Source organism: Procambarus clarkii, chromosome 12 (genome assembly GCF_040958095.1).
Source record: "Procambarus clarkii isolate CNS0578487 chromosome 12, FALCON_Pclarkii_2.0, whole genome shotgun sequence".
Lineage (NCBI taxonomy): Eukaryota > Metazoa > Arthropoda > Malacostraca > Decapoda > Cambaridae > Procambarus > Procambarus clarkii.
Window position 1 is genome coordinate 2,511,753 of NC_091161.1, and position 7,679 is coordinate 2,519,431.

The window sequence follows — 7,679 nt, forward strand, 5'->3', positions numbered from 1 at the left end:
GTCTTGAGTCCTGTGTGTCCGGGTGTCTTTGGGGTTTTGGGTCCAGGAAGCTATTTGTGTCGACCCAAATTGCCTCCCTTCTCCCCACCTGAAATCCAGGTGAATTGAAAGACCTGCCCGAGGTCAGTGGATCCAGGTATCCGTCCGTGGGCCCCCGGATTTCAACCCTTCCCCACATTCCAAGGGGTCAGTCAATCAATCTTCAGCTATCCAGAGAATCTATCGAAACTGATGCTCCTACAGGAGGGGACACACAGATAAATCTGTGCCCTGTACTTGCAACCGTTCCGACAGGCTCGAACGCAGGTCTATCCGGATTAAGAACATGTTCTATCCGACTAGGCCACGCTGGAGTTGCCTTCTGAATCAAATTTTGCACTTGTATTTATATCTCGTAGTAAGGTTAGTTAGTGTCTATTTATCAACATTTGCAATGATTGACGTGTGAAGTTGTGAGTTTGTGTTGACAGATAGAAATTCATAACAGCTTATTCGATGAGGTTGCAGTCCAGTGAGGCAGTTTCATGAATGAATATTGGAGAATTTAGGCAAACTGACGTGTGTGTGTGTGTGTGTGTGTGTGTGTGTGTGTGTGTGTGTGTGTGTGTGTGTGTGTGTGTGTGTGTGTGTGTGATTGTGTGTGTGTGTGTGTGTGTGTGTGTGTGTGTGTGTGTGTGTGTGTGTGTGTGTGTGTGTGTGTGTGTGATTGTGTGTGTGTGTGTGTGTGTGTGTGTGTGTTTAAAGGTATGTATTATTTAATATTTAGTGTGGTGTGTGTGTGTGTCCAAATGAGTTTGTGAATGGTAAACAAGCAATCCAATACCTAATATGTGCTAATCTAGGCCTCGTTTTGTATACATATATATATGTGTTTACTAGGGAATGAAAATCCGGTTTGTTTTATTCTAAGTTTTTTCAACAATAAATAGTACATACGCGAACGAACGGTTCGGCTGGGTAAGTATAGCGTTGTGGCGGCCATTTTCTCTGTTAGGCGGGGGTTGGGGGAAGGGGGGGGGGGTCTCTGGTAATTGTGGTATAGGGGTAGTTATATTTGGGCCTCGGTTGGGGGGTAGGGTGTTGGTAGGGGGGTGGGGGCCCAGGGATCAGCAGAGGGGGGACCTGAGGGAGAGGCATGGAGCTGCTAGTTAATCATTAAGATATTAATTTGTGGAGATAGGTTATATAAGGAAAGATGTTTAGGAAGGAATAAGAAAAGTGTTTGGAACTGATGAAAGTATATGAGTTATAGTGATTCATGTTAGAAGAAAGATATGTGCTTTAAAAGGTGAAGAGATTTGTAAAGGACTTTATCTGCTTAATAATATATTAATTAACGGTAAATGACCATTGGAGATAGATATTCAACAGCATAATGAGTGGACAAGTTTTAGCAGGAAGGCCGGCACAGAGAGAGAATGGACCGATAAATAGTTAGACATTTTTTCTCGAATGGTATACTCTAATAATCATAGGTACATATTTCAGAGCGCGACATTCGTGCGCGCGCGCGCGCACACACACATATACACACACACTCACACACACACACACACACACACACACACACACACACACACACACACACACAGAGTAGTTAATAAATGGAATGCACTAGGAAGTTATGTGGTGGAGGCTGACTCCATACACAGTTTCAAATGTAGGTATGATAGAGCCCAGTAGGCTCAGGAATCTGTACACCAGTTGATTGACAGTTGAGAGGCGGGACCAAAGAGCCAAAGCTCAACCCCCGCAAGCACAATTAGGTGAGTACAATTAGGTGAGTACACACACACACACACACACACACACACACACACACAGCAACTTTAGCGCATAGAATGAGAGCGAAGCTGCTGGTCATGGGGGACCTAAATCACGGAGAGATAAATTGGGAAACGAGGAATCCCCATGGCGGGGAGGAGACCTGGGGAGCGAAGCTGGTAGACGTTATTGACAGGAATTTCCTAACACAGCATGTGAAAGAAGATACTAGGGAAAGAGGAGGGGATACGCCCAGCCTATTAGATCTCATTATCACTCAGAACGTAGAAGACATCGAGCAGTTGGAACATGAAATACCACTAGGAGCTAGTGACCATTGTGTCCTAGTCTTTGACTACATGATGGAGCTTAAAATTGTGACCAAAGGACAAGAGGTCCGGGAAAGGAGACTTGATTACAGAAAAGGGGACTACAGAAGGATAAGGGACTACCTGGGAGAAGTGCAGTGGGAGGAAGAACTTGGAGGAAAAACAGTGCAAGGTATGATGAACCAAGTCATATTGAAATGCAAGGAGGCTGAAGATAGATTTATTCCAACAATAAAGGAAAAAAGCAGGAGGGAATATAATAACCCATGGTTTAATAGACAGTGTCAGGAAGCAAAGGTGAGAAGCAGGAGGGAGTGGAGGAAGTACAGAAGACAAAGGACAGAGGACAACAGGATTAGATGTAACAGAGCTAGGAATGATTACATTAACATAAGACGAGTGTCGGAAAGAAATTATGAGAACGATATTGCAGTCAAAGCGAAAAAGCAACCAAAATTACTACATAGCCATATAATAAGGAAGATGTCGGTAAATGACCAAGTGACAAGACTGAGGAAAACAGAAGGGGCATATACAGAAAGCGACAAGGAAATCTGCGAGGTACTGAATGCAAAATTCCATGGAGTGTTCACAACCGAGCCTGAGCAGCTCCCATTGTTAGAAGAGATTACCCAAGATGAAAGACTATCGGATATAGAGGTGACAGCAGAGGATGTAATGAAACAGTTGACAACACTGGATGCAAATAAAGCTGTTGGACCAGACAAAGTATCACCGTGGATACTCAAAGAGGCAGCGCAGGCTCTCAGCGTGCCTCTGGCAATGATCTTTAATGAGTCACTTATGTCGGGAGAATTGCCCAGTTGCTGGAAGGAGGCAAATGTCGTACCGATTTTCAAAAAGGGTGATAGGGAGGAGGCACTTAACTACAGACCCGTATCACTGACAAGCATCCCCTGCAAAATACTTGAAAGAATAATTAGGCTAAGACTTGTTGAGCACCTGGAGAGCATTGGGTTTGTAAACAAGCACCAACATGGGTTCTGGACAGGGAAATCATGCCTAACAAACCTTTTAGAATTCTATGATAAAGTAACAAGGATAAGGCAGGACAGAGAAGGCTGGGCAGACTGCATATTTCTTGACTGCCAAAAGGCCTTTGATACGGTACCGCACATGAGACTGCTATACAAACTTGAGAGGCAGGCAGGAGTAAGCGGAAAGGCCCTAGTATGGGTGAAGAACTACCTAACAGGAAGGAGCCAGAGGGTAATGGTAAGGGGCGAAAAGTCGGACTGGCGAACAGTAACAAGTGGAGTACCTCAAGGATCGGTGCTGGGACCAATCCTCTTTCTAATTTACGTAAATGATATGTTTACAGGAGTGGAATCATACATGTCAATGTTTGCAGATGACGCAAAATTAATGAGAAGAATTGTGACAGACGAGGATTGTAGGATCCTCCAAGAGGACTTAAACAGGCTGCAGAGATGGTCAGGGAAATGGCTACTGGAGTTTAACACCAGTAAATGTAAAGTTATGGAAATGGGATCAGGTGACAGGAGACCAAAGGGACAGTACACAATGAAGGGGAACAGCCTACCTGTAACGATTCGAGAAAGAGACCTGGGAGTGGATGTGACACCTAATCTAACTCCTGAGGCACATATAAATAGGATAACGACAGCAGCGTACTCTACACTGGCGAAAATTAGAACTTCATTCAGAAACCTAAATGAGGAAGCTTTTAGGGCGCTTTACACTGCCTACGTGAGACCCGTCTTAGAGTATGCCGCGCCATCATGGAGCCCCCACCTGAAGAAACACATAAAGAAACTGGAGAAGGTTCAGAGGTTTGCGACGAGGCTTGTCCCAGAGCTACGAGGGATGGGATATGAAGAGCGGCTGAAGGAACTGAACCTTACGACACTAGAGAAAAGAAGGGAGAGAGGAGATATGATAGGGACATATAAAATACTCAGGGGAATTGACAAAGTGGAAATAGATGAAATGTTCACACGTAATAATAACAGAACGAGGGGACATGGGTGGAAACTGGAAACTCAGATGAGTCACAGAGATGTTCGGAAGTTTTCTTTTAGCGTGAGAGTAGTAGAAAAATGGAATGCACTTGGGGAACAGGCTGTGGAAGCAAATACTATTCATACTTTTAAAACTAGGTATGATAGGAAAATGGGACAGGAGTCATTGCTGTAAACAACCGATAGCTAGAAAGGCGGGATCCAAGAGTCAATGCTCGATCCTGCAAGCACATATAGGTGAGTACATATAGGTGAGTACACACACACACACACACACACATATATATATATATACAAACATACATACAGTCTCGACAGTCAAATTGCAGAAACTGACACAATTATGACAAGGATCACTCATATTGGATATATACACACACAGATAAATTCACGTGGATAAGTCACTCCAATTACACGTATGTACACACACAGACAACATATTTCAGTGAGTGTGGCCCATAGTATACATTAATACTCACACATGGCAGCCCATTCACTATTAATTGGTGTACATATTCATTCACACACATGTTTATGTGTCACTTTCTTATAAAATACACACACACTGAAAGGAATCTTTGAGAACATTATATACCACATATGTCAGACCAATCCTGAAGTATGCAGCTCCTGCATGGAGTCCACATCTAGTCAAGCATAAGACTAAACTGGAAAAGGTTCAAAGGTTTGCCACCAGACTAGAACCCGAGCTAAGAGGTATGAGCTACGAGGAGAGACTACGGGAATTAAACCTCACTTCGTTGGAAGACAGAAGAGTTAAGGGGGACATGATCACCACATTCAAGATTCTCATGGGAATCGATAAGGTAGATGAAGGTAGGCTATTTAACACAAGGGGCACACGTACTAGGGGACACAGGTGGAAACTGAGTGCCCAAATGAGACACAGAGATATTAGAAAGAACTTTTTTAGTGTCAGAGTAGTTGACAAATGGAATGCATTAGGAAGTGATGTGGTGGAGGCTGACTCCATACACAGTTTCATGTGTAGATATAATAGAGCCCAATAGGCTCAGGAACTAGTACTCCTGTTGATTGACGGTTGAGAGGCGGGACCAAAGAGCCAGAGCTCAACCCCCGCAAGCACAATAAGGTGAGTACAATTAGGTGAGTACACACAAACTCATTGTTAATTTTCCCTGGAACACAACCCGACAAACCGTTTAACAACCAGGTACCCATTCACTGCTTCGTGAAGATAATCGTTAAGTTAAGAATTGGTGCCTAGTCAATCCGCTCTTCCCCTGCCAGCCAGGATATGAACCCAGGCGAAATCGCTTGCGAAGCGCGAGGTGAGTGCCTTACCACTGATCCACAGGGACTGCCCAAATATGAATGCCATCAGCAGCACTAGCAGTTGGTGTTACCAGGCAGGTTACCCATCCAATTACTAACCAAATTGAAAGTTGCTTAACTTGGCTAATGGGACGAGAAGCAGTGTCCTTTAAGTGGTAGTATGGCCGTTGTTATTGTATACAAGTGGTAACCAATAATTTGTGAGTGAGTGAGTGATGATAATGGTAACTGCGGCGGAGGATACTCACACATACCAGCCAATTCTCCATTAATGATAGTTCTTATAGTCAAACAAACCAACCAAAAGTGGACTATTGCACCAACATGGAAATGTTTGGATGCCATTGATCTCGCACAAATCGCTTATAAATGCCACCCGCCGCTATTTATAAAACCTAAACAATCCTCTTCTAAGCACGAATGACTACTCTTAGGCCTTGGATTATGTTCACTTAGGCTTCATTGAGTCAATACATATAACTTCTTTGAGTCGGGGGACAGGCAGACAGGCAGTCTATATATACATGTTAGGCTTATAAAGTGGTCTCCAACACCCACCCCACAAGGTTAAACTAACCCTCACTCACCAGGATGCTAGTAGCTCACTAACTCCTGGATACCTATTTACTGCTAGGTGAACACGTGCATTGGGTGATAGGAAACGCTACCAACAATTACAGCCCTGCCCGACCGCGATTCGAACCCTGGAATCCCTTATTGAGAGTCGAGAAGGAACACATCATTCATGTTACATATATGTGTACTCACCTATTTGTGCCAGGAGGATCGAGCATTAATCTTAGAGTCTGCCTTTAAGCCGTCAGTTGTTTATAGCAATAACTCTTGGCCTATTTCCTAACTTAACCTAGCCTAGCCTATACCCTACCCTAACCTATAACCTACCACAATCTAAAACCAAACCTAATATAACCTAACCTAATCTAAACCTAACCTAGCCTACACCTAAACCCAATCTACCTAACTTACCTAACTAAGCTAACCTAACCAAACCTAACCTAACTAACCTAACCTAACTAACCTAACCTAACCTAACCTAACTAACCTAACCTAACTAATCTAACCTAACCTAACTAACGTAACCTAACCTAACCTAACCTAACCTAACCAAACCTAACCTAACTAACCTAACCTAACCTATCCTAACTTAACTAACCTAACCTAAACCTAACCAAACCTAACCTAACTAACCTAACCTAACCTAACCTAACCTAAACCTAACCTAACCTAACTTAACCAAACCTAACCTAACCAAACTTAACCTAACTTAACCTAACCTAACCAAACCTAACCTAACTAACCTAACCTAACCTAACTAACCTAACCTAAACCTAACCAAACCTAACCTAACTAACCTAACCAAACTTAACCTAACCTAACCAAACTTAACCTAGCCTAACCAAACTTAACCTAACCTAGGGGCTGGTCCCAAACCTGCACACAGAAATAACATCACATGAGACCAGAAGACATGGCAGGATGTGCAGAATACCCCCGTTGAAAAACAGAGGTGCAACTGGTACTCTGAGAGAGAACTCTATCAACATCAGAGGTCCGAGACTGTTCAACACGCTTCCACTACACATAAGGGGCATAACTGGCCGACCCCTCACAGTGTTCAAGAGAGAACTGGATAAGCACCTCCAAAGGATACCTGATCAACCAGGCTGTGACTCATACGTCAGGCTGCGAGCAGCCGCGTCCAACAGCCTGGTTGATCAGTCCGGCAACCAGGAAGCCTGGTCGACGACCGGGCCGCGGGGACGCTAAGCCCCGGAAGCACCTCAAGGTAAGGTAACCTAACCTAACCTAACCAAACCTAACCTAACTAACCTAACCTAACCTAACTAACCTAACCTAAACCTAACCAAACCTAACCTAACTAACCTAACCGAACTTAACCTAACCTAACCAAACTTAACCTAACCTAACCAAACTTAACCTAACCTAACCTAACCTAATCTAACCTAACCAAACCTAACCTAACCAAACTTAACCTAACCTAACCTAACCTAACCTAACCTAACCAACTTAACCTAACCTAACCTAACCAACACCCACCTCACAAGATCGAACACCTAAACTGACCCTGACTGACCCTCACCAGGATGCAACCCTACATGAAGCTCACAACTCCTGGATACCTGTTTACTGCTAGGAGAACAGAGGCATTAGGTGATAGGAAACGCTACCAATAATTTCAGTCCTGCCTGCCCGGGTTTTCGATCCAGGAATCTGGATCGAACTG